Source organism: Mustela nivalis (genome assembly GCF_964662115.1).
Source record: "Mustela nivalis genome assembly, chromosome: 5".
NCBI classification, from domain to species: Eukaryota; Metazoa; Chordata; class Mammalia; order Carnivora; family Mustelidae; genus Mustela; species Mustela nivalis.
This window is the reverse complement of record NC_139024.1, coordinates 91829941-91857887: the sequence shown is the minus strand read 5'-3', so window position 1 is coordinate 91857887 and position 27947 is coordinate 91829941. Positions and strand designations below refer to the sequence as shown.

Sequence of the window (27947 nt, the reverse complement as noted above, 5' to 3'; positions counted from 1 at the left end):
CCCAGGTGGGAAGAATGGAGGAGAAAGTGATTCTGGAGCCTTGAGAATCTGATGTGAACCTATGGACACTGTCATGCTGCAGGATGAGCTCTGTGAGGGAACAGCTTTGCCTGATTTAATGCCAGGAAGCATGGCTGTGCTGTGTACTTGTGATTGGGCTGGGAGGTGGTTCTCAGAATCTAAAGTATGGGAGAACCACTAGGAAACTTGCTAAAAAACAGAGTTCTGGGTCCATTCGCGGAGGTTCTGTTATAGTGGCCTGGAATCAGACTTAGAAAAGTGTGTGTTTAACCACTACCAGGGGTGTTTCTCATTCGGGTGGTCAGTGGAGGAGGTATATCTATATCTGTAGATATAGATAGGCATATATAATCAATTATTTTTTATTTTTAATAATTTTAATTTTAATAATTAACTTACAATTAATAATTTAGTAATTTTTATTTTAATTTATTATATATAATTTATTTAAATTCAATCAGCCAACATATACTACATCATTAGTTTTTGATGTGATGTCCAATGATTCATTAGTTGCATATAATACCAGTGCTCATCACATCAGATGTGCTCCTTAATCCCCATAACCCGGTTACCCCATCCCTCCACCTACCACCCCTTCTGCAACCCTTAGTTTCTTTCCTGGAGTCCAGATTCTCTCATGGTTTATCTCCCTCTCTTATTTCTTCCCCTTCAGTTTTCCCTCCATTTCCCTATGGTCCTCTGTGCTATTCCTTATATTCCACATATGAGTGAAACCATAATGATATATGTCTTTTTCTGATTGACCTATTTCACTTAGTATATACCTGGGGGGCTCAGTCCATTAAGTGGACGGTATATTTTAAGAAGCACTGTCTGCTGTAGAGAATAGGGTCCAAGGCAGAAAGAAGCCTTTCTTTTCTTACAAATATTGGTCATTTTTTTTCTTGAGTATGGCCAGTACCACCTTGTCCCCCCACTGTTATGAGATAGTAGACACGGGAGCCCTAGCCTAGGTCTCCCCTACCTGTGGTGGGGCATGGAAAATGCCCTGGGATTTCTAGGCCACAGAAGTAGATGCTAATGTGAGGGTAGGGGCAAGAGAAAGAAGCAGTGAAAAGCCAAAACTGTCAGGAACTAAGAGAGATACTGACTCCCAGGCAGAGGGCCAAGCTGCCTTCACCTCTAAGAACAACCGGTCATGTCTCTGCAGTGTTAACATTCTGGTCCTAGATAAATGGTAGTTGAGGATGAGAGGGAGTGGGGAATGAGCTTCCCAGGAGGCCTGGACTCAGTGGGTTTTAGTAAATGCAAAGGAGATTGTAAGACCATGCGTGGTAGAGACATCAGTGGAAGCCAGGCAGGTCTCCCAGTGATCCTATAAGTGGGCAAGGAAAAAGGGAAACTTCTGTTTAGGCAGAATACAGAAACATGGAAAACCAAAGAGTAGAGGTGGAATCCAGAGACTGGAGGAAATTTCCAGATGCAGGATGTTTGATTTGGCTAGGAGATAACTGGTGGGGTAGAGGACTGCTGAGTTGCCTCCGTATTCCATGACGGAGAAAGTTCACTTTGCAGTTGCCCTTGGGTACTGGTTTGAACGGTGCCTCTCCCCCAAAGATAAGTCCATCCAGCACCTGTGAATGGGAATTTGTTTGGTAAAAGGGTCTTTGCAAATAAAATTAGGTTGAAGATCTTAAGGTAAGATCATCCTTGACTAAAGTGAGCACCAAGTCCAATGACAAGTGTTCTGAGAAGAGGAGAGGGGAGGGGAGGGGGAGAAGCATGGTGACAGCCATCAGAGTGCTGTGTTTACCAGCCAAGACACACCAAGGATGGCAGCCATCGGAGTGCTGTGTTTACCAGCCAAGACACACCAAGGATGGCAGCCATCGGAGTGCTGTGTTTACCAGCCAAGACACACCAAGGATGGCAGCCATCGGAGTGCTGTGTTTACCAGCCAAGACACACCAAGGATGGCAGCCATCGGAGTGCTGTGTTTACCAGCCAAGACACACCAAGGATGGCAGCCATCGGAGTGCTGTGTTTACCAGCCAAGACACACCAAGGATGGCCAGCAGCCCCAGGAGCTAGGAGAGAGGCATAGAAGGGGATGATCCCCTGGAACCTCCAGAAAGAACCAACCCAGCCAAACCTTGACTTCCGGCCCCTGGCTTTCAGAGATGTGAGAGGATGTATTTCTATTGTCTCAAACCACAGAGTGTGTGGTAATTGTCAACCCTAGGAATACATCTTTCTCTCCATGTTGCAGATTTGGCAGCTGGGCTCTCCGCTTTGAAAATGCAAATATATTAGAGAGTTAAGGGTTTATTAGCCATTTTGAAGCAATTTTTGTTAATTAAACCTTTTTTTCCCTCCTAAGGATCTAGGAAAGAAAAAACAGTTGTGAGTTGTTATAGATTGGAGGAGAAAACTCTGGAAGTTGGAGTCAAGCACTTATACTTCAGGCCTACTTTGTTTCTAGCTGTTTGACCACAGGAATGCTACCTGAACTCTCTGAAACTGAGTTTTGCTCTCTACAAAATGACAATTTTAATGCTTATTTATCAGGCTGCTGTGATATGAGGAGTCAGGAAGACAGGCCATGTGAAGTTCTTTGTAAACTTATGAGCGATTCTATGTATGAGAGTACTTGTTTTGGAGCAGGGAATATTTTTAGAGGAAGAGTTGCTAGATTTGAGGAAGAGGTAGTGCTAGAATGAAGTAGAAGATAAGGACAGGTAGCCCCAAATCTCTGCTATAAAATGTTTCCTGGTCTAATAAAAAGAGAAAGGAAAACGTATCTTTTAAAATGGACCCCAGGACACATCATTCTTTCTGGCCTAGGAACATTTTATATTAAAGGGGCTTTGGTCGGGCACTTGGGTGGCTCAGTCGGTTAAGCATCAACCTTTTGCTTCAGGTCGTGATCCCAAGGTCCTGGGATTGAGTCCCACGTCGGGCTCCTTGCTCAGCAGGGAGTCTGCTTCTCCCTCTAACTCTGCCCCCTGCTCATAATCTATGTCTCTCTCTCTCTCTCCTGTTCTCTCTCTTTCTCTCTTTCTCAAACAAAGAAATAAAATCATTAATAATAAATAAATAAAAGGACTTTGGTCAACTACTCTGGAATCCCAATATGGTTTTTAATATAATTTCTGTGAGTAAGAAAAATGTATTTGAGGTTCCAAATAATACAACCACCAGCTTGTGAGCTGGATCCCTTTCTCTGTGACATGCTGTTAGGAGCGTCAGTGCACGAGATGAAAGGACCTCTCAGTGTCCTGAGTTTATGTTGCTTCTAAAGCTACTGCGTTCGTGTGTGGGGAGCCTTTTTGGTTCTAGAACAGTGCTTCTCAAAACTGGACAGTGTGCAGGCACTTCTAAAAAGAACAAGATTTTCTTGACTTCAATTTAATATTTTTCACAATATGGTCCTTAAGTGAATACAACACAAAACTCAATAGGCAACAGGATCTCATTGAGCCACATGCTAGCTCTCCAGATTGCTGTTTTCTTTGCAAGCTGAGCAGGGCCCATGTAGGAGCAACTACCTCTCAGGGACCTGTAGTTGGCATAGATCTTCGCACCAAGATTGTGTGGGTGTCTTCCAGCACGGGAAAGTGGAAATAATTGCCCAGCAATCAGGGAAACTGCACACTACAAGTTCCGTCATCTTTACTACCACCAAACCATTGATCAGCTCTGCAGAGAATCAAGTTGCCATGAACCCCACCAACACAGTTTTTGACGTCAGATGCCTGGTCAGACACAGATTCAATGCTGCTGCTGTCCAATCTGATCCGAAGTATTGGCCCTTCTTGGTGGTGAATGATGCTGGCAGGCCTAAGGTCTAAGGGAAAGAAGAGGTGTCCTCTGTGGTTTTGACAAAAATGAAGAAAATCACAGAGGCTTAGACAGGTTGGAGCTGACAGGAATGTGCTTATCTTTGACTTAGAAGGTTGCACTTTTGATGTCTCAGTCCCTGCCATTGAAGATGGGATCTCTGAGGTCAAATCAACAGCAGGAGACACCCACTTAGCTGGAGAAGACTTTGGCAACTGGATGGCCAACCATTGCAAAGTTTATTGTAAAGTTTATTGCAAAGTTCAAGTGCAAACAGAAGAAGAACATCCACAAGAATGAGAGGGCGGTCTGTCACCTCCAGACTGCTGGCGAGTGTGCTTGCTAAGCATTCGTTGTCTTCCGGCACCCAGGCCAGTATTACATTGGTTCTCTGTGTGAAGGACTTGACTTCTATGCCTCTATGACTTGTCCCTGATTTGAAAAATTAAATGCTGACCTGTTCCATGGCACCCTGGGCCCTGTAGAGAAAGTCCTTTGGGATGCCAAGCTTGACAAGTGTCAAATCAATGATCTTGTCCTGATGGTGGTTCTACCCATGTCCCAAGATTCAGAAACTTCTGCAAGACTTCTTCAATGGAAAGGACTTCTTTCAATGGAAAGGAACTGAATAAGAGTATCATCCCTGATGAGGCTGTTGCTTATGGTGCAGCTGTCCAGACCACCATCCTGTCTGGAGGCAAATCTGAAAATGTTCAGGATTCCCTGCTGTTGCATGTCACTCCTCTTTCTCTTGGCTTTGAAACTTTTGGAAAAATCATGATGTCCTCATCAAGTGCAGTACTACCATTGCTACCATACAGATGAGGACCTTCCCTACCTACTCTGACAACCAGCCTGGTGTGCTGGTTCAGGTTTATGAATGGGAATGTGCCCTAACCGTGGACAACGACCTAGTTAGCAAGTTTGAACTCACAGGCATACCTCCCGACCCCCGTGACGCTCCCTCTGTTGGAGTCATTTTTTTTTTTAAAGATTTTATTTATTTATTTGACAGAGAGAGATCACAAGTAGATGGAGAGGCAGGCAGAGAGAGAGAGAGGGAAGCAGGCTCCCCGCCGAGCAGAGAGCCTGATGTGGGACTAGATCCCAGGACCCTGAGATCATGACCTGAGCCGAAGGCAGCGGCTTAACCCACTGAGCCACCCAGGTGCCCCTGGAGTCATTTTTGATATTAATGCTAATGGCATCCTTAGTGTCTGCTCTGGATAAGAGTTTAGGAAAAGAGGACGAGATTACTAGCACTAGTGGCAAAGGGTGCTTCAGCAAGGCAGGCATTGAGCACACAGTTCAGGGAGCTAAGAAGTACAAAGCAGAAAAGGACAAGCAGTGGGACAAGGTGTCTTCCAAGAATGCCCTTGAATCTTGTCCCGGCAACATGAACCCAACTCTCGAAGATGAAAACTTCAGGGTAAAATCAACAATGAGGACAGACAGAAGATTCTTCATAAATGGAATCTTTAACTGCCTTGATAAGAGGCAGACTGCAGAGAAGGAAGAATTTTTTTAAAGATTTTATTTATTTATTAGACAGACAGAGATCCCAAGTAGGCAGAGAGGCAAGCAGAGAGAGGAGGAAGCAGGCTCCCCTGCTGAGCAGCCTGATGCGGGGCTCGATCCCAGGCCCCTGGGATCATGACCTGAGCCTAAGGCAGAGGCTTTAACCCACTGAGCCACCCAGGCGCCCTGAGAAGGAAGAATCTTAACATCAGCAGAAAGAGCTGGAGAAAGTGTGCATCCCCATCCTGACCAAGCTGTACCAGACTGCAAGGCATGCCAGGAGGAATGCCTGTGGGCTTCTTGAGGGTAGAGCCCCTCCCTCTGGTGCTGCCTCCCCTGGGCCCACCATAGAAGAGGTTGGGTAAGCCAACTTGAGAAGATGTCTAGCATTGCTCCATTTGAACAATGTTAGGACCCAAATTTGTAGCAATTTCCATGGCAGTTTTAAAGTTGAGCTGCTATAGCAAATAAACTGGGCATTCTTCATCCTTAAATATGTAATATATGGGCAGGGAAAGTAAGTAAACATTTCACTTTAGAAGCACTGTGTTGTAAGTGGAAAATGCAATGTCTTAAATAAAACTGTATTTAAAATTGGCACCAGAAAATCAAATAAATAGGCACGAAATCCCTATGCTTATTGCTTTCACATAGGCCAAAGCATCAAATACAATAAAAAACTAAAAACAAGCGCTATAAAATACTGGTTAATTTAGTGTGACTGATGATACTCTTTGCTACAGTTTAATCACTGATCACATTGTGAATGGGGTACTGAATGCTGACACAAGTTCTTTTGAGTTTGGCATGCCTGGTATTTTCTAGGACTTTCTCTATTGGAAATTCTGCAAACCCTAATTTGTGCAGTGGGCCCTGGCCTTTACTAGCTGCAAATACATTGCCTGTTACATTTGACTCTGTTTCTTTTCTCGTTAATCTGTGAGAATTAGAGCAGTAGCATTTGTCAATGTTGCAGATATAAAAATAAATGCAAAATGGGCACTGGTCATCTCTAATACACGACGATCGTCCAGCCTATCCAAAATATGTCCATATCACTATGTTAAGTTTGTCATCTTAATGAAAACACCACACTGAAAATTTTCATAGTCGTAAGTCACGGACCACTTTGAATACATCTTTAGAATTCTAGCCACTCACCACAGTTGAAAAACACTGGTCTATACAGAACTGGGTTTAGTGTATGCATTATTTTTTTTCATTTTACATTTGTTACAAATGTAATAAATTTTCCCTGTAGACATTTTAGAAAATTGAAGTAATTCAAAAAAGTAAAAGAACCATTGTAATGCCATTCCAAAGAGAAAAATCACCATTAACATTTAAATATCTCTTGTTTCCCTCTGTAAATACATTGTATACATACTGTTCTTACCCTGTTTAAGGACTTTTTTTTCACTTAGCCAAACATTGAGGGCAGCTTTCCAGATTACTAAGTATTCTTCTACAATAACATTTTGATTGCCTTCAGTCTGTCAATTCTGGGTGTCTGTCAGAGTGTTCTTAATTGAATATTTGTATTATTTCCAGGTTTCTGCCGTCATAAACTATGCTGTGATAAATGTACTTATTCCTAAGTTTTGTTGCGTATAAATAATGAGCCTATTTACTCGTAGGATATTTTCCTAGTATGAGACCTTCTATATGAAAGAGAATGCAAAATTTAAAAGATTTGTACACATACTAATTTTATGAATCAAATATGTTATATAAAGATATGACATTGATAACTCATAGCTAGATAAGGATGCATGGCTTGGGTGATCACCAAAAATTACTTGTTTATTATTGGTACTTTGGGACAGAAGGGTTGACTTAAAATGGAAACTTTTTAATATCATAGGACATCAATTTGTTTACATATAAAGGGTCTATTATTATTGTCTCAAATGAATGAATGAATGAATACGTGATTTTTCTCTTACTTTTTTTTGGAAATAATTATAGACTCCTAAGAAGTTGCAGAATAGTACTGAGAAATCCCATGTACCCTACCTATCTCTAGCTTTCCCCAAAGGTAACATTGTGCTTAACTAGGGTGTATTATTAAAACCGGGAAATTGACACTGGGACTATACTAGATTACAGAGGTAGGTTACTCAGCTCTCACCAATTTTACATATATTCACTGTGTGTATGTGTGTGTGTGTGTGCATGTGTGTGTTTCTATGAAATGTTCTCACTTGTAGAGATTTGTGTACCCACCACAATCTCTGTAGAGAACTGTCCCATCACCAGACCAGAGCTACCGTGGGTGATCCTTTCTGGCCTCCCCTGACCCACAACCCTTGTCAACCACTGATCTGTTTCCCATCTCTATAATTTTGTCAGTTTTAGAATGTGACATTAAGTGTACTTACATAAGTCATACTCGGGCATTTTTTGTTAAACAGAGTAACTTCACAAGCCTAGAAAGTGTATCCAACGTTACTGTTTACTTTGGCAACCCAGGTTGCTGTAACTGAGATTGGAAGGGAGAGTTGTCTCTTGGAAATCATTAAAACAAACAAAAATCCCTCAAAGACAGAAACGTATCCTATTCACTTTAGTACCTCTAGCATCAGGGATTGTATTGTCCATGTAACAGCCCGTGAGGAACGATGATTGACCAATCAGAATAGACACAGCTGTAATGGACCAGCTCAGCCATGCCCGTGGAAGCCACTGCATCTCAGTCCTGCCTGGCGCCCAGACCAGTGCCAGGCAGATGGCAGGTTGTCTTAGTTTGGGCTGTGAGGACAAAATACCACAGACTGGATGGCTTAATCAACCAACAAGTTCTGGAGGCTGGGAAGTCCCAGATCAAGGTGCTGGCACATCCAGTGTCTGGCCAGGGTCCCCTTCTTGATTTGCAGATGGTCGTACTTTTATTGTGTGCTCACATGGTGGAGAGCAGAGAGATGGAGCAAATTCTTGCATCTCTCCTTAAAAGGACACTAATCCCATTCGTGAGGGCTCCACCCTCTTGACCTGATTACTTACCAACTTCCCAAAGACCCCATCTCCTAAGACCATCCCTTTGGGGGTGTGGTTTCAGAATATGAATTTTGGGGGAGCACAGACATTGACTCCATGCCAAGGTGCCAAGTAAATGTCTTTTGAACGCATGAGGTGTTACAGACTGTCCTTTATGGTTCCTCTAGCCCACATCTCTGGGTCCATAGCTCTTTTGTGTGGTGTCCTCACAGCTAACTAAGGGTAACCTGTGCCTCCTTTACGGTTCCGAACCCCATTTTAACAAACTCCGCAGCAGTATCCCTCAGTGTTACGCGATGGAATAAAGAAATCTAATCTGTGCTTGGTTCTGATGCTTCCACAGACCCTCAATTTAATCTTCTCCTGTTAATAAAAGTGATTCTAAAACTATGGCCAAGATCCAGACAAGAAGAACAGGGAGAGCATGTGGAATTCAATCAGGGAACAAAGACATTTGGTGAATCTAATTGAGGTGGGGAGAAGAAACTGGCTGCCACTTGATTAGACGTGCAGAATTTCTTCTACCTAAATTAGGTAATAAAACGTTGAAGTAACCTTACCATAAAAAAAAAGAAAATGGTCTAAGGCGTAACTAGAAATATATTCTAGGAAATGTAGCAAACGAACTGTAGCTGGAAGAACTGGGCATAGGGACCCTGCTGACAAAGCACACAGAAGAAAACAATTAGAAAGGACCATCTTGTTCATCTGGAATCTGGGCAGAATGGGCTTTGAAATACAGTGCCTAGATCCCACGTCTTGTAACTAAATTTGACAGATCAAGAAGTGTGTCACAGTCCTGAGTCTTTGACCCAGAGAGTGTGGCATGCCCAGTAAGGGAAATGTTTCTTCCTCAATTGGAAAAATGACTGTACAACCCACAGAAGATGCTGAAGGAAGCAGAGATGTGATGAAAGAAGTCTGTCTCTGTAGCCTCAGGGATGCATCTTGTCATCAATTTCATTTGTAGTTATGTGTTATTAGAGGTGTTTGAAATAGTCCGGCATGGGGTATCGAAGAATTAGCCTTGAGATTTTGATTTGAAATGTGTAATCAATATTAGATGTATTTTATTTTGAGAATTTAAATATTTTGAGGGGAGTAAAAGAATTTGACTCCATATATAATTTTTTTTTCATGTATTTAAGAGCTTAGCCTTTAACACAGCTGATCCTTCCTTGTTGCAATGTTTTCTCCATCTGGTTTTTGGGATTCTACTTTACTTGAGGCCTGCACTTGCTCCTTTGCTGAGTTTTCTTCCTTTCCTCAACCTCAAGTGCAAGTGCTCAGGACTCAGCCTTGGATCTACCTTTCTTCTCTCCCGAGCCCCATCCCTTCTCACGGTGTATGGACCATGGACACAGTGATGGCCTTCAAATCCATGGGTTTGACCTGTCTCTCTGCTCTGAGATCCCAGCTTGGAACTTTATCTGATCCTTGGTGTCCCTAATTAAGTCAAGGCCTCTCAAAGTCAAGTTCATGACCCATCCCACCACCACCCTGTCACCACCCCTGGCTACTTACTTCTCTCAGATGTTCCCCATCTCAGAAAATAGTGACTCTTCCTTCTAGTTGTTCAGGCCCAAAGTCTTGGAGTCATCCATGACTCTTCCCTTTTTCTTGCAAAGCACAACCAGTCTATCAGGGAATTCATTTATTGCTTTTTTTTTTTTTTAAGATTTATTTATTCATCTGAGAGATAGAGCAAACATGTGTGGGGTGGGGTGGGAGGGAGAGGGAGAGGGAGAGGGAAAAAGAGAATCTTAAGCAAACTCTGCACTGAGTATGGAACACGACACGGGACTTGATCCCACAACTCTGAGATCATGACCTAAGCCAAAAATCAAGAGACGGACGCTTAACCGACTGAGACACCCAGGAGCCCCCATTTATTGCTCCTTCAAAAGAAATGATTCCTACCATTTTCACCTTCTTCACTGCTTCTGCCCTGGTAGATCATGCCACCATCATCCCTTACCCGGATTATTGCCGTTGCCTGTTAAATAGTCTTCCTTTTCTGCTCTGATCCCCACACAAGAATGAGAGAGGTCCTGTTTAAAAGTAAGGCAGATCCTCTCTCCCCTTTGCTCACAGCACTCCACTGGCTCCCATTTCACTAAGGATAAAAGCAAAAGGTCTTACAGTATCCCACAAGGTCCCCTGTGACCTACTTATTATAGAGAAAATTTTAAAGAGCAAGAAAAATAGCCTCTAACAGTATCTCAGACAGGGAGAAACTTCCATTTACCTATTAAGATGGTGATTCTTCGGAGAATCAGTTCTACATAACCCACGTCTAAAATAAGAAATCTCAGCATGATTCTGAATGTCTTAACTTTGGGACCAGTTTTTTATCCATTGGACTGTGTTCAAGAATTATATCGCACCACGCTTCTCTCCTTCTAGTGTGCCCAGCTGCCTTTTGAACTAATAAGTCATGAATGTGGACCTGGCATAGGCACTAATGAAAAGTAATGCAGGACTTATTCAGCACATTTTAATTTACGCAAATGCCAAATCAGGGACGCTCCACTGACGTCTGTTGGTTAAGACCTGTGTATGAAGACCTTATTTTGGCACTTTTTTTTTTGGTCTAGATTGACTGCTGCTGCTGACGAACTGAGTTCTTGAATTCTAGGGTGCTCAGCACCTGTCAAGGACTTAAATCTGATCACTGTTTATAACAACACAGTGTTTCTTCCTTACCAAACAAGAGAAGCATTAGCTATTGTTAGAACAATGTATCCTTTTGCATAGACACTGCAAGGTATTGTCACAAAGCATGAGCCTTGGAGGGCTGACTGGTGGCTCAGCTTTCAAACATAAGTCATCTTGCCGTGTCACTTAGCTTTCGGACTTGAGCTCGAAAGCCTAAGAACCTGCATTTGCTCAGCGTTCAGACATGTTCCATTGCCTACCAGAGAAAGGGAGCAAGAGTTGTTGCTTTGCTTTGAAAGCTTGCTAACCGTGTTGGCCACACTGCGGGTGGCAGCAGGCAGACCGGAGAAGAGCTGAGGGGCCGCCATACCGCTGATAGACTGGGGAGAAAACAGGCAGGTGGAAGAGAGAATGTAGGAGGCTCCACCAACTACCAAACTCGACAAATAAAGACAAGCTAAAATACAGCAGAAAAAGAAAAAAAAGAAAGAATATGGAAGAGGCTCCAAGAGGCAAGAAACAAAGTAGTAAGGGGTCAGGCATTCGCTGGAGAAGCCAGTAAGTGCCAGAGAAGGTAGGCAACAGAAGGCGGAGGTGGGAGCTCAGGGATGTGAATAACGTGGAGGAAGAGAAAACCATCCTTTTAGGAACCAACTGTGATGCTTGTCTGCTTCCCTGCCAGTAGGGGGCAGGGTTTCAAGTACACATGCTAAAGAAGGCAATTTCTTTCTTTCTTTCTTTTGCTTGCTTTCTTTCTTTTTCTTTCTCTCTTTCCCTCTCTTCCTTCCTTCCTTCCTTCAAGAGAGACAGAGTGTGCATGCACAAGTAGGGTTGAGCGGTGGGAGGAGGGGGCAGAGGGAGAGGGAGAATTCGAAGCAGCCTCCACGCCCAGCATGGAGCCAGCCCTGGGGCTCGATCTCACAATCCTGAGGTCATAACCTGAGCTGAAACCAAGAGTCAGATGCTCAACCACCGAGCCACCAGGCACCACAAGGAGATCTATTTCTTCATGCAGAATTTGAATACTTAGAAAATGCTGTGTCCTGACCCCATTATCCCTAAGAAATGCTCCTTATCTCACCATTTGCGACACAAGATCTGACAAAAAGAGGCAGTTGCTATGTTTTTATTGAACAATTACTGTATTCCACTTGCCGCCTTGAGTACTCTGTTTGCATCATCTGAGTGGATTTTTTTTAAAATTTTATTTATTTACTTATGAGAGACAGAGAGTGAGTGAGTAAGAAAGCATCAACAGGCAGAGGGAGAGGGAGAGCAGGCTCCCTGCTGAGCAAGGAGCCCCAAGAAGGACTCGATCCCCCGACCTTGGGATCATGACCTGAGCCGCGGTCAGACACTTAATCGGCTAAGCCACCCAGGTGCCCCTCAGAGAATTCTTACAGCACAAGTCAGTAATGTTATTATTCCCATTGTCACAGGAGTCGAAATTGAAAGTTTAATAGCTTTCCTATAGCTCGTTTGAGCCATGGCCTTAAATTCAGACATCAGCTCGAAAATCCCAGCTCCAAAACCCCAAAACCACCTCCCATCTCGCCCCTGCTTTGCTTAAACAAATGTACTAAATTGCGGTAGTGCATAATCATTGGAAAACTATTAGGAAGAATTTCAGGGTCATCTGGTTCTGTTTTCAAATTCCAGGCTCTGGACTATTTCAGGCTGATGAGATTTTTGATGGTCTGTTGCAAAATTAGAAAAGTAAGGCCAATGTTATGAAATTTTAATATAACCAGATTTACTTAGAGAACTTTTTATTCTGATATTGTGTCATTCTCTCTTTGTAAGTCCTTAAAAAATGACCTTTTTAAAATAAGAAGATGTTAATAATAGGAGGGTTTCTATTAATGTACTTAGGAATATAAAAACTGGGTGATTCTGTGTTCCCACCTGCCATGTTTTCAATTGTATTGGTCTAGGAAATCCAAAGTACTTGGGACCACTGATCCATTTTTAACTCATACTTAGCAGTTCCCCACAACAGCCCTAAAAGACAGCCGCATAGGTTTTGTTTATCATGTTTCCAATGATAGAATTTACTAGTTTTTGACAGAGTCCATCCTCTATTGGGAGAAATTTCTTCCTCTTATTGAATTACAGTCTATCTTTATCTCATTAACGGGACCACAAAGAAGCAGCACATCCTACTAGACTTGAAGGCAAATATGTGAGGCACACATCACATACACTTGGATCCTTCCAGAAATTATTCTCTGTTGACCTGCGTATTGGCTGTCTTTCCTACTATGCATTCCATGCTCGCTTCATGAAGGCAGAGACCTTTCATGTTCTGTGCCAGGACAGTGCCTGGCACAGAAGTGGTGAGCAGTCCCTATTTGTACAAAGGAGTACTTTGTACATAGAGACATTCAATATGTACGTGCTCCGTTTAATAAGAAAGCTGATTCATCGTCTGCTAGATGGTACTTCAAATTTTAAATAGTCCAAGTCAGCTTTCATGCCCCTAAGTCTTCTTTCTTTTTCCAGATGAAGAACTATCAGTCCGCTGAGTTGCTTCCGCTGTGGTAGAGTTTCCAGACTCTCACAGTGTTGCATTTGTACCACCCAGAGCACCAGAGCATTGTCCAAACACGGAAGAAGGCAGGGCTCCATGAACGTGGCCCTGGCTAGCTCCAGGGGGTCTGTCTCCTCTCTGACCTTCCTAACATGTCTCAAGTCTATACTGTGTAGATCACATCACACGACTATCTGTTAAGCTTGTTGTCCTTGAGACATCTCCTGAGTCTTTGTTGCATTTATTTCTACGAGGTAAAATGTCCGCCATTTGGCAAAGCTTGGCATGTATCCCCTTTCTACTGCCTCTAGATTTTTGACCTAGAATTTAGCCTCTTGAAAGCTTCCTAAATCTTGATTTTTCATTCATCTGTTCACGCAGCCAATGATTCCTGAGCATCTACACTGCATCGGGACCCTCTTCCTTGCCCACCGCCTCTCTGCCTGTGCTCTTGGCGAGCATAATAAACACTGTATTGTCATCTCTCTGACCCGCTGCAGTCCTCTGAGTTGACCTCTTCCAATAATCAGTACTCTTGTGATTGGTAGTTTAGTGAGCTGTGAGCCTCCGAGCTTCTCCTTCCATCTCGCTCCTGCTCTGCTTAGGACAGAATGAGAGCCTTGTCGTAGCTCTTGCTCTCAAGATTCGAGATGTGGCCCTGGGAGCAGAGCGGATTGCCCCTGAAGAAGGTGAGAGGTGGCAGTGTACCCTGCGACTCACATCAACCTCTAAGCAAAGACCCCCTCCCTCCCCACCATTTGCACACACAGCTTCTAACAGAGCCAGGTACCATAACTCTTCCTGAACATTCTGGGCTGAGAACATCAATGATCTTCCTGTCCATCAGTGGCCATCGAGCAGCTACATCTTTGGGGACTCCTTATGGTCCAGACACTTTGCTTTTGTGACCCGAATCATTCCCTCCAACCCCTTGTGAAGTGCAGGTACTGTTATTAACCCCATGTCACAAACAAGGAAATGGAGGCACAGGGCAGTTGTGAAACTCGCCCAAGTCTGGGCGTTGGAGAAATGGAGCTGAGGTATGGGTCAGGCTGCCTGTGCCCCCGGAATCCACCACCCCCTTCTGACCCAGGAGCTATGGTTTGGGGGCCTGGCTGGCCTTTGCCTCAACTTCCTTTGCTCAGGGCTGTCCCCAGAGACTCTCATCCTTGCCAGCGTTCATATGGCTGCCATGAGATCTCAAAACCCTGCCGGACATTTCACATACATCTTCTCACTCATCTACATCCAAGGGGGCTGTTGTTATTGCTGTTTTATGGGTCAGGACACAGAAGGAGAAAGTCGCTTTCTCGGGATCAGTGTGCTTCCGGGAGTCTCACTGCTTCTGGGTCCGACTTGCTCTGCTTCCGTCTCCCTACTTCTTGGGCCTCTAGCTGAAGTCATCCCCAGCAACCCCTTAAGCCAATCCCCGAGAGTCTCGTCCTCTTTTTTTTTTTTTTTTCCAAAGATTTTTATTTATTTATTTGATAGACAGAGATTACAAGTAGGCAGAGAGGCAGGCAGAGACAGGGGGGAAGCAGGCTCCCCGCTGAGCAGAGAGCCCGATGTGGGGCTCGATCACAGGATCCCGAGATCATGACCTGAGCTGAAGGCAGAGGCCTAAACCACTGAGCCACCCAGGCGCCCCTGAGAGTCTCGTCCTCTTAACAGAAACGAGGTTAACACCACTCAGCTGGACTTCTGCCAAGCAGTGGACATTCACAGCAATCGCAGTTTTTTTGTTTTGGTTTGATTTTTAATGACAACAGGTCAATAGCTAAACATAAATGCCATTTGTAAAAAGCCTCAAAAGAAAGTAGGAGAATCCCAAACATCACATGCCATGGAGAACCTCACTATAGTTGTGTTTTATGCGAAGCGAGGTTAAAAAAAGGTTGGATATTCTGTTTAGAAAGCCTCAGCCCTAGGGTTTGAACCAGTGTTCTGGAAGGACCACAGGTACTGTGGGAACATTGTCCTGCTCGTACAGAATATTTGGTGCTCCATTTGTCTGTGATTTAAAGAATAGTCATAGTTTGGAACAAAGGTATCAGGTGGGACAATTTCACAACCTCGCAGTCAGGGGCACAGAATTTGTGTTCCCTCTGCACCCTGATTTCTCTTCAAGATGTTCCCACTTCAATAAGATCATTCTCTGACATCAGCTTCCATGAAAACCCCCTCCCTCTGGGTTTCCTGTGATTGTATTTTCAACAGTTTTGCTTGTAACATCAAGCAGACACTTAAAACTTAAATATTCTAACCAGAATTAGTTCAAAGACAGTGGTCTGGTCAGTTTTTCAGTTTTACCTGGTCTCAAATAATGACAGCTAAGCTAAAGGATCACTGAGGAGGATGTTTGACAAAAGCCCTTTTTTTTATTATGTGACAGGGGAATGTCACCATCATTCCTTTAGCTTCCATCCCTAAAATTGTCTGACCTGCTAGTGACAGGCTCTCTCTACCCACTGGAAATATCACTCCGTCAGAACGTGGCAAACTAAGTGGAGGCATGACTTTCCTCCTCAGTGGGGACAGGAGGTGGAGGACATTGGTGAGTCCCGAGCAACCTCAGGAAGGCTATCAAGCCACTGCCTCGTTTTCTTGGCACTCACCAGCCACACAGAATAACCATCTCCAGAATAGCCCTGTAAGACTACAGCGAACACTCACTGTGCACCTGCAGAGTCTGAAGCCCCAAAAGCGGTCCTGCAAGTAGAGAGATGCATAGCCCAGGATGGGGCTGTGGGGAAGTAGAGGATGGACTCGTGGGGAGGCTGGTACCTGAGCAGATCATGTCCCTGTCACCTGCACCATGGGAGCATGGTGGGAAGGGGTGGGGCACCTGCTATTCGGGGCACCCTTCTGGAGGGAAGTAGTTGCTAAGCTAAGTCTGAAAGAATGAACAGAAAGAGAAGAAGGACATTCCGGTGAGAGGGAACAGCAAGAGGGAAATGGAGGAGGTCTGGCACAGCAGGAGGAGCGCAGATAGCTACAGAGACGTTGCTATCAACAGCGTGCAGAGAAGGAGCCTGGAGGGACGGGAGATGAAGCTTCTCCACTAGTGCGCACACAATCTGGCTTGCCTTCCTCCTGCAGCGTCCAGACCGCATCCTGTCGTCACAGGGAGCCTTTGCCATTTTGCTGTTCTTTTAAATAATTAGTATTTGCCTGATCATCATCTTCTGGCTATTTGTGTTGTTTTGGTTGTTATTTCGTTTTTTGGGTGTGTGTGTTTTTGTTTTTGTTTTTTTTCACGTTCCTCCAAAGTGGCCCACAACGGTTTCGGCTTCTAAAATTTTGACTCCTTTGCACATCTTCATATGTTTTGCATTTCTCCTTGCTTCTAGCAATCGTGCTCGGCTGTTTCCAGACTGAATATTATTTATGGTGATAGAAATGGTGCAAACGTGGAGTAGGGCCATGGTGCCTCTTCTATTGAAAGCAGTTCCTCAGCATGTTGTAGGAAGCTGTGGCTTCTCTGATTGGCTGCCCTTTTCCCCTTCTTGTGGGTTTGTACCCCTCGTTGGTATTTCCCTTGGGTAAAAATCGTCCTCCCGTGTCTGAATGTCCTGCAAAAGGTTTTGGTGCAAAGTGCTTGGTAGGAAAAGCTTGAGCCTTAAAGCCAGAGAAACCTAGAGATTCTTTTGATGGTTTTTAATGTTTTATTAGGGACTATTTCAAACATGTATAATGAGCCCCGTCACCCAGCTTCTGCTGTTCCAAGTACTCTGCCTTTCTTCTTGGATCTGTGATTCTGCTCATTCCTCATGTTTCATGAGATTGGTTGTTTTCAGGGTTTTGTTTGTGACACAAAAATATTTATTTAAATATTTCATTTATTCCAGTTTAAAATTTATTTACAAATTTGTACAGGCACCGTAATGTGAATTTTTTTAAAAAATATTTTATTTGTTTATTTAACAGAGCGAGCGAGAGAGAGAGATCACAAGTAGGCAGAGAGGAGATCACAAGTAGGCAGAGAGGCAGGCAGAGAGAGGGGGAAGCAGGCTCCCTGCTGAGCAGAGAGCCCGATATGGGGCTCGATCCCAAGACCCTGGAATCATGACCTGAGCTGAAGGCAGAGGCTCAACCCACTAAGCCACCCAGGCACCCCCGTAATGTGAAATTTTAACTGTACGATTTGGACAAATGTCTATACAGCTGTGTGTCCCTCCCCCTTTCACCACAAAGACCATTTCTCCAGAAAGCTCCCTTGTATCACTTCCCAGTTCATCTCCCCATCACTGAGAGGCAAACACTGTTTGACTTATTTCAGATAGGCTTTGCCCATCCTAGAAGTTCATGTGAGCAGAGTCACATAGTATATATTATTTTTGTGCAGGAGCTCATTTGTTCAGCGTCAAGTGACAGACTTGTCTTTGAAGATCGCTTTTTTGTATCTGTTTGTCATCAAATGAGTTATGTAGCCTCTTTGAGACTTGGTACCCTTCTCTACAAAATAGAATAAGGGCAAATAAAAATTAACAAATTAAATGGACTTTAGGAAGATAGACATGTCCTCTGTAAGACTAACTAATACTAATCATGGTGCACCAAGATGTGGGAATGTGGTCACCTTCAGGATTTACTTCTTGTCTGCAAAGACAGTCCATATTTGCCAGTTTTCCATTGATAACTGCTTGTCTTCAAATGTGGTGTCTGGAGAAGCATATTAGATTGGTCAGCGTCCAGGCAGGAAAACAGACCTCAGGCCAGATGGTTCAACAGAAGGAATTTAATACTGGGAACTAGTTGAAAGGTGTGAAGCGCTGAGGAACCAAACAGGAAGCCACGAGGCAACCTGAAATTAACAAAGCAGGAAGCTAGACGCACTGCCAGAGCCAAAGGGCCACGGGGAAGCTGTGAAGTCCCCAGGCCCCACCACTAGAGCCACCGGCAGGTCCTGGAACCTCAGAGGAGGCTGCTGGGAATATGGAAAAATGCAATCACTGCCAGGGATGCCTCCCAAAGCCTAGAAGGGGGAGTGTATGGAGGTGGACCTTCCCCTTCCTCCTGCACCCAGACTCCTGCTAAGGTATCCAGTTTCTAGGAAGCCTGGGAAGGAGTGCGAGGAACCAGTGATCCACACTGAATCTACAGCAGACTAACGAAGTGAGGGAGCAACAAGAAAATGATCAGCACATTCAGGCAAAAAAAAAAAAAAAAAAAATCAAGGGAAGAAACCATAAAACATATACAGAGATAGTTAAGAAAACTGTACTCAGTAATTATTAACATTTGAGATAATTCTTACCTTCTAGGTAGCACTGACCGGTAGAATTTTCTGTGATGATGGAAACGTTCTGTATCTGCACTGTCCTATACGGTAGCCACTAGCCACATGTGGTAACTGAACTCTGAAGAAGTGCTAGTGCAACCGAGGAACTGACTTTTTCAATTTTATGTTACTTTAATTAATTTAGGTTTGACTAAATGGCCAGTGGCCACCATATTGAACACCCATTCATTAGCTCATTTGTGTATTCAGTAAGCTTGAGTCGAGTAGCAGGACCCAGGCATCATACTGGGAATGAAGAACACCCAGCAGACTAGAACTGTGCTTCTGCACTTGGACTCAAACTTTCCTCATTCAACAGGAAAGATTTAAGATTTAAGAAGTGGTGCCAAAGAGTTACTTACTTTGGAAGGTGTGAGGGCTGGGAAGAAGCCGCGAAATGGCTGGCTCCCTCTCAGCCTTTGTCTAGGCTGTGTCTGACTCCCCGGCGGCCCTCCTCTCTCAGTCTCCTCTTCCAAACTCTCCTCTCTTTGAGGCACATTTCCAGTGCCTCCTCCTCCACTAAGCCTTCCCTGGTTGCTTCTCCAGGTGTTTAAAATAAACTCCTCTGGTGTTTTGTCTCCACTTTCACCACTTCTGTTACTTACTACTTTGTGTTCAAGTTCTTGATCCAGCTTTGTCTCTCTCTCTCTGACCAGACTATGAGAGGATTGAGGCTGGTTCTGTCCATTTCCCCACATAGCATTTAGCACCAAATATTGCATATCGGAGGTGCTTTGTACTGTTTGAGCATTGGTTGGGGACCAAGCCCTTTCTGGTCCTGTAGCTGTTGAGGGGTGAACAAATTACCCCGCAGACCCAAGTCTGCCACCTACAGGCTGTAGGAAGTAACTTCACACTGAGCCTGTCAGAGAGGTTTATTTTTCTCAGGCTGGTTTTTTTCTTTTTTCTTTCCTTTCCTTTCCTTTCCTTTCCTTTCCTTTCCTTTCCTTTCCTTTCCTTTCCTTTCCTTTCCTTTCCTTTCCTTTCCTTTCCTTTCTTTTATTTTCTTCCTTCCTCTCTCTCTCTCTCTCTCTCTCTTTTCCTTACGTGTTTCCAGGAATCAATTGTAATAGAAAATCTGCTTTCCATTTCCATATACAGAGCATTTTGTTCATCTACAATTAGAATTTATTTTGACATTATAGTCTAGACTCCTTTCCCTGTGGTCTTTTTTGCTTAAGAAACACAGAAATCTTAGGAGAACACAAGAGGACTACAGCAGCATTTAAACGGAATTGTGCATCAGAGCACTTTATTAATAGAACCGCCCGAGATCAGGCAGTGTGATATCTCTAAACTCACCTGGATCTTGCTGGCTTTGCATCATTTGCACACGTGCCTCTGAATTAGCTTGAGTTCAGGAGAGTGCAAGTGGAACTGTTTTCGTTCTTCTGGGAATGGTGAGCTTTGGACCAAGGTGGGGAAGGTTGCTGTCTCACCACGGCTTGTGGAGGACTCTAGGACGTCGTTGAAGGTAGTTTCCACGAGGGAAGCTGGAGAACAGCTAGAAAACGGACACCACATTTCGCATCAGGAGCTCTTGCTGTGTGAGGCATCGTTCTAGGTAGTGGTCTAGATTTTTACTGAAGAGTAGAATTTAATGTTCCTGGTCACATTGTGAGAAAGGGACTTCTAGTATTCCCAGTTTACAAATGTGTAAATCATAGCCTGGAGAAGTTAACTGAATTAACCAAGGTGTAAATTAACTATTGGGAGGCAGTCTGATGTCCAACGGACCCTGTCCTTCACTACCTCACTTTATTTCCTCCCACATGAGCATGTAGAAACTAGAAAGCATGAGTTAGAGAATATCAGTCAATGTCTCAGAGGGCTATTTACTGTGTAGGGTAGTTGTTGAAGCCAAGAAAGCCCTTGAATTCATGACTTTGACAGATGAGAGACAAAGTGCCAAAGAGTCTGGATCGGACAGCTGGATGCTGTTACCCCCGATCCAAGGTGAGTAGGTCAGAACAGGTGAAGTGACCTTGGCTGAAGTTGCATCATTGGACTGTGGGCACAGAAAAGAAGAGAATTCCTGTATGGACTGAGCTTTCCTTTGTGAGACTATTTGTTCCATAGTATCAATAGCCATTGTGGGAGAGCCACTGCAAATAAAAATCTTTGTGTGTAAGATGGAGCCTGATCTATAGTAGGATTACTACAGAAAGGCTCAATATCCCGAAACCCAGTTCAGCTTAGATTTCTGCTTCCGCCCTGGGTTTATGGAATGGGAGACAACTCATCTCATGTTCATTCTCACCAGATTCCTGCATTTTCCTTTTTCTTTCTTTCTTTCTAGAAGGTGAGAGAAAGTGGGAAGGGAGAGAGGGAGGGGGAGAGAGAGACTTTCAGGTAGGCTCCACACCCTACATGGAGCCCGACATAGGGCTCTATCTTAGAACCCTGAAATCATGACCTGAGCTGAAACCAAGATATGGACACTTAACCGACTAAGCCACCCAGGCACCCCAGGATTCCTGTGTTTTCACACCTGCCCTCAGTTTGTAGAGTTTAATTCCAGGAACTAGAGAGGGAAAAAAAGCGGCAGTTAAGACACCTGAACTAGAAAAGCAGAGTTCAGAGCTGGGAGGTGATGCCGAGAGAACAGAGGGACTTGCCCAAGGTCACCCCATTCTCCGGCAGCAGAGCTGGGATTAGAAGTCAGGTTTCCTGACTCTGGCTCTTTCCGTTATTTTATCTGCCTCTGCGGATTGTTCTCTTTGCTCCAAACAGCAGAACATCACCTATCTTTCAAACTTGTCTCAAGTCTTTTCTGGAAGGATTTGGGGTAGGGCATATGGAAATGCATTCGCATTCATACTTCATTGAATATTTCAGTCTCTTTGCACATTGTCATGTTATATTGTGAACTGAGTGAGAACATGACTTGGGGTCTCCCAGAATAGAAATATATTGTGAGAGCATTTTTCTTAATGTCATTTTTCCAGGCACGTAAGTGCCATTTTCCATATTTAACTTACTTACTTTCTCTTATTATGTATTCTTGACCTGATAGCTTACTTCTGTTCCACTTAATACTGATGTTGTTTTATTCTTATTTTTAAATTTTATTAACATATAATGTATTATTTGCCTCAGGGGTACAGGTCTGTGATTCATCAGTCTTACACAATTCATAGCACTCACCATAGCACATACCCTCCCCAGTGTCCATCACCCAGCCACCCCATCCCTCCTACCTCCCTCCCCTCCAGCAACCCTGTTTGCTTCCTGAGATTAAGAGTCTCTTACGGTTCTTATTTAAATAACTATAGTATATACATAGTACCTTATAGTTTATAAGGCCTTTTTGCATGCAGTGTCTCTTTACCTCTTCATAACAACCCTGCTAAACAAAAAGGAGAGGTAGACTTAGCCCCCACTTGGCAGGTGGGAAATTGATTTCCTTAAAAGTTCGGTGTCACAGCTAGTTAACCAGGACTCTGTTCTCTTTACTCCTAGACCAGTGTTTATGCTGAACCTTTCCAGCAATGGTTCTTGCCCTGAGGTGGGTTTCAGAATCCCCCAGAAGACTTATTAAACACAGATTGGTGGGCCTCAACTCCAGAGTTTCTGATCTAGTAAGTCACTGGCGTGGGATCTGAGAATTTCTGTTTCTAACCCATTCCCAGGAGATGCTAATGCCATGGGTCCAGGGACCACACTTTGAGAACCGCTGCTCCGCTGCTTGGCCAGAACACTGGTGAACGTTTGGCGGGTCATCCGTCCCTCATCGGCTCAGTACTGAAATCCAAAAAGCTCTGAATCCTGAATATTTTCCCGTGTAGGTTGGCACCGTCTCACTTGGCAGCCAATCCCTACCTGCACTGAGGTTGGACTGCATCATCTTTCTTTACCCCTTGGTGTGACCATTCGTATAGTTTACTGTGGAAACCTTACTCTGTTAGATCCCAGGAGATGTCCCACACCTTTCTGGGTGAGGGGTGGTCTATAGCACACCCATCATAATTCCTTTCAGAATCTGGAAGACTCTGGAATCCAAAATGCATCTTGTGCCAAAAATTTCAGAGAAGAGGCCAAAGATATGTACTGACCTGATACAAGGGGTCACATTCTTTGCTTTTGATGCCACAAAAGTGCCATTTTGGGAGAGCCACAGAAGCAGATGCATTTGAACTCAATATATACCTTTTGAGACATCTTTTTGGAGGAATTTTTTCAAAGGCGTCTGTCCTTCAGCTTCAGAAATGTTGCTGCCCGCTGAACTGTGAGAAAAAGTGTTGAGCAATCCTTCCCCCCAGATACCTGGGCAAGTCCCAAGGACATGGTGATCTGTAATGAGTATTTCCTGCAGCTTAATTACATTTAATAGGGACACTGTCAATAACAACATTCACACTTATGATCCTACTTCCTCTAAAGCTTTGATTTTCTACCTGGGAACGAGACGCCATTAAGGCCGCAGATCAGGGTGAGGAGGAAGGAGAGGAGAGCTTAGTATTTTTATTTAATAATGAGTCAGGCTTAAATCATGAGACAATTATTCAAATCCCCCAAACATCATTTCATTTCCATGAGAATGCTCCTTAGACCTATTATAAAACCATAAAAAGCACATTCATCAGGAAACATGAGCACATATTGTAACTGGATTATGTGAGATTGCCTGAGCTAAAATGAGTTACAGGGAAAAAATATTTTAAACCCTCACGATTCATTTATCTGGAGCTTATAATTTTATGTTCTATTCCCAGGATCATTGGGGTTCACTGTCACTGAGCTGATGTAGCTGTGGTTCCTCGCCGTGCTTTCCAGAAGCTTCTGTCTTGTGAATGGTGCTCTGGAGACTCAGAGCAGTGTAATCATTTTCAGAGACTGGTGTCTCATGACTGGAGAGTGTGGTGGCAGAAAGCGTCAGCTTCTCCTCCCCAGCAGCAAGGAGGCTCTTTATTGTCTAGTTTCTAGCCCATGTTTCACATACCCCAAACGAGCAAACTCCCATCCGCCCTCGTGGAGACTTCTTTCTTCTTCCTTGATTTGTGATGCTCTCTCCCCTGCCTTCTCTTTCATAGATCTTTGTGCACTCTCAGCTAGGATCAGAACACATTTGCTTGAGTAACCATATGACACTTACAAAGCTCCTTGGGTCCCTATTCACCTACCAGACCCTGGGAGGCCTAATTCATGTGTCAGGCCACTGTTCCTAGTCAAATGATTTGATTCAATGTGTACTTGAGGTTCAGAATCCTGTAGATAGAACCAAAGTATAATCAATCCTATTTTCCAAAAGGAATAATTCTCTGTCCCATGATAAGCCAACTTATAGTCAAACATCTCCTCAAAATGGATACCAATTATGGGTTTTTATTTTATAGTTTCAGAAAGATTTTTTAAAATCATTTTTCATTATGTTCAGCTAGCCACTGTATAATACATCACTAGTTTTGATGTAATGGTCAGTGATTCATCAGATTCATTCATTCATCAGATTCATTCATCAGAATTCATTCATCAGATTCATCAGATGCTCATCACCACACATGCCCTCCTTAATGCCCATCACCCAGTTACCCCAACCCCCATCCTCTTCCTTCTCTAACCCTCAGTTTGTTTCCCAGAGACTACGGTGTCTCCTGGTTTGTCTCCCTCTCTGATTTCTTCCCATTCAGTTTTCCCTCCCTTCCTCTGTGGTCCTCCGCTCTATTCCTTATGTTCCATGTATGAGTGAAACCATATGATAATTGCCTTTCCCTGCTTAACTTACTTCACTCAGCATAATCCCCTCCAGTTCCATCCATGTTGATGCAAATGGTGGGTATTCATCCTTTCTGATGGCCGAGGAATATTCCATTATATATATGGACCTCATCTTCTTTATCCATTCATCTGTTGAAGGGCATCTCGGTTCCTTCCACAGTTTGGCTATTGTGGACATTGCTGCTGTGAACACTGGGGTGCAGGGGCACCTTCTTTTCACTACATCTGTATCTTTGGGTTAATACCTAGTAGTGCAATTGCTGGGTCATAGGGTACCGATTATATTCTTAAGAAACTTCTCTTCTGAGTTCAATGTCTTCAACAAGAGCAAGGTTTTGTAGGTGAGCACTGTTTATCAGGGCTGCTGCTGCATTGATTTGTACACTCCATAACCCTCAGGGCCTCCTGATTCACGTGACTGGTGCCTGGAAGCTTGTGCAGTGTGCAACCTGCAGAACCAAATACGGCAGCTCTTGCTGGCCTCATCCTTTATGAGTAAATATTCCAAGAATATGGACTCACTGAACCATCCTCCAGTCTACATCCCAGTATCTATGGTATTTACATAAATCCCAAGTGGGTTAATATTCCTATAAACCCTGCATTTCTATCTGGGCAGGATCATTATACCAGAAGACCGTGTTTTAAGCCTAAGCCACAGAATGATGGTCATAATCAGACCTACCACCTTTTTGAGTGGCTTAGTTAGGCCTGGGGCCGTGTATCTACTAGATTCTCTGAGCAGCCTGTATCTCCAGCTGTCAGTGCTGAGTAATGTTCGTTAAGTTGTCTTTCATCACATTCCATTCCCTGTCTCATGTTTATTCACTCATAAGAAGCAGTTTATAAATGACAGGGCTTGACTATAAACAAGTCATGAAACTCATGGCATCTGTGAGGCCAATCTCAGCCTCTCTGAATGGGCACCATGATGTGTAGAGGCGGGAATAGAGGTACAGAGCAGATAGAGTAAGCCAAGGCTATATAATTAATAAGTGGTCACACAGGGATTTGAACCCAGGCCTTGCTGGCTCTCCACTTTGTGCTCTGAACTACTACGCTCTACTATTTTTTCCTCTCTGACCTCCCAGGCTGGCCAAAAGGTAGCCTCCATCTTTGTAACTTGTTTCCTAATAGGCTGATACAATTTTAGATAGAGTGAATGCAAATGCTTTCTTAACAAGCAGGAAGTAAGATCCTTATTTATGCCAACTAAGCTGTATTGATAGCACAAGTCGGGAGTGACCTCAAGAGGCACTCTGCCCCATTAGCTAACTTCTGCCAGAAAGAGACAGCTGGGCTCTTGGCTCTGATAGTCTTCTTCAGTGAGTTAATCATAAATAACTCTGCACACCAAGTCTCTTGTTCTTTCACTTGGAACTACACTTCACAGCTGACTCACCCTGCCTCTTCCACCGGGAGTTATGCTACTCTGATCTAGTCATGTTAAAAAAGCATATGGAAGTGTTCCTCCTGCCAGGATGGGGCATTGCCCCTTCTGAACATTTTCCAAGCTAGAGTCGTCTCCACAAGGCTCTTTGGAGAAGATCTCTGGGGTCTTAATTAAATCCTTGAACCAGCAGGGAAGGTGCATTCAGCCTTCACCTTCGAGCCCGCCAGTGCCTTTGTGAGTAGGCTCCCCTGGGCCTCTGGCTGGGGCACAGTGTATCCCCGCCCCTCCAAATGCCAGTTCTACCTTCCCTCTCATTTAGATGCCATCTCCTGCCAGAGATCTAGCCTGGGACCTCCAACCTATCAACCGTGGGTCTCCGAACTTGAGGAAGATGGGCTGGAGGATGGGGGCCCCCGAGTCCACCTTGAGTATGTGCTCAGTTCTGTGGTTTCAAATCAGAGCTCCAGAAAGCAGCATCTTGGGACCTTTTCTCCTCATGGGATTGCCTTTGCATTTTCCAAGGTGTTCTGAGAGACAGCCATATAAAAATCACTTTTTTCTTTTTTTTTTTTTTGCTGTGTTGTCATGCAGGACAGTACCTTCCCTGTCACCAGATGCCCTACACAAACTTCCACATGAACAAATGCTTTTAAAAACCTAATGCCAGGGGGAAAATTTCACAAAACTTTGCTTCTGTTAATGTGGTCTCTTTCCTCCTTTCTGATGAGACCTTTTAACTGTCACCTTTGCCTTCAACCAGGTGGCCTACAGCCCAGCCTCAGTGGTGGCATCAGACTTTATGATGTGCTCAGCCCAGCTTGTGTGGTCTCAGCACTCTGGTTTGACTTCATTATCACTTCTCTAGGTAGGATTTGGAAAGAGACAAGGAATTGGGTTTTACAATTAAATAAACATTTACTGAGTGTTGATTCTGTGTTAGGCATCGTGCAGCAGGGGCAAGAGTTGAGTTAGAGGCGGGATCACAGAGAATCCTACCTAGTGATCTGGTACATAACAACAGGCAAAACTGACTGCATCCAGGTTCTTTTCAGGGATAGAACCAAAAGGTTCTGGGGAGCAGAAGGGAAGAAGCACGGGGAACCTCTGAGGGGAACTGACATCTATTCTAGTAAGTATGGTATTTGAGCTATGCACTGGAGTATGAAAGATGAGAAGAAAAGATGACATGGCAGGCAAGACAGGTGGCATGCCCTAGAACAAAGGTTCGTACACTAAGGCCCGTGGGCCGGAACTGGCCGACTTCATGTTTATGTGTGGTCTGGGTTCTAAGAATGGAATTACAGGTTTAAATCGTTGTGAAAAAAGTCAAGAGAAGTACATTTCATGACATGTGAAAATGATAATAAAGTTATTTATTTGTTATTTGAAGGTTTTGTTTATTTATTTGTCAGAAAGAAAGAGAGAGAGAGAGAGAAGGAGCAGGGGAACAGTAGGCCGAGGGAGAGGCAGGCTCCCTGCTGAGCAAGAAGCCCAACCCAGGGCTTGATCCTAGGACCCAAGAAGGATCATGACCTGAATTGAAGGCAGACACTTAGCCAACTGAGCCACCCAGGCACCCCAATGGTATGGAGTTTAAAGTTCAGTTTCTGTAAGTGAAGCTTTTTCAGACTGTGGATGCACCCATTCTTTTATGTATTGCCTACATACTGGTGATGTTTGCACTAGGATTGGCAGTCGAGTAGTTTTGACAGAGACCCTATGGCCTGCAAAGCCCAGGACATTTCCTCTCTGGCTCTTTACTAAAGAAGTTTGCAGAACCTTAACAGAGAAGCATAAATATGGAGTGTTGATTGCCTAGAATGGCAAATTGGGCTGATAAAGTTGGTGTATGGGGCAGAGAAAATGCCAGAAAGAAAACAGGGGCCACATTTGAGGTTTTGAAAGGTATATAAACTTTAGTTTACAAGTAATGGGTTGCCATTGAAGGCTTATGAATGAGGGAAAGTTACGATCTTCGGGAATGACATGATCATGACTGTGTGTGAGAAGAAAACTATGCAGGCTGA

The 27947-nt window shown here is 43.9% G+C and overlaps 1 protein-coding gene and 1 pseudogene across 4 annotated transcripts in view; both read left to right on the top strand.

Moving 5' to 3' along the window:
* The window catches only part of RCAN2 (regulator of calcineurin 2), a 267998-nt gene that overhangs the window by 89212 nt on the left and 150839 nt on the right, over window positions 1-27947 (top strand). The gene's annotated exons all lie outside the window — the stretch shown is intronic.
* On the top strand, window positions 1818-26451 carry LOC309865142 (heat shock cognate 71 kDa protein-like; annotated as a pseudogene). The gene is made up of 7 exons: window positions 1818-1973; window positions 3505-4779; window positions 4994-5286; window positions 5559-5704; window positions 6087-6157; window positions 14134-14217; window positions 26240-26451. The product of its transcript is annotated as a heat shock cognate 71 kDa protein-like (transcript).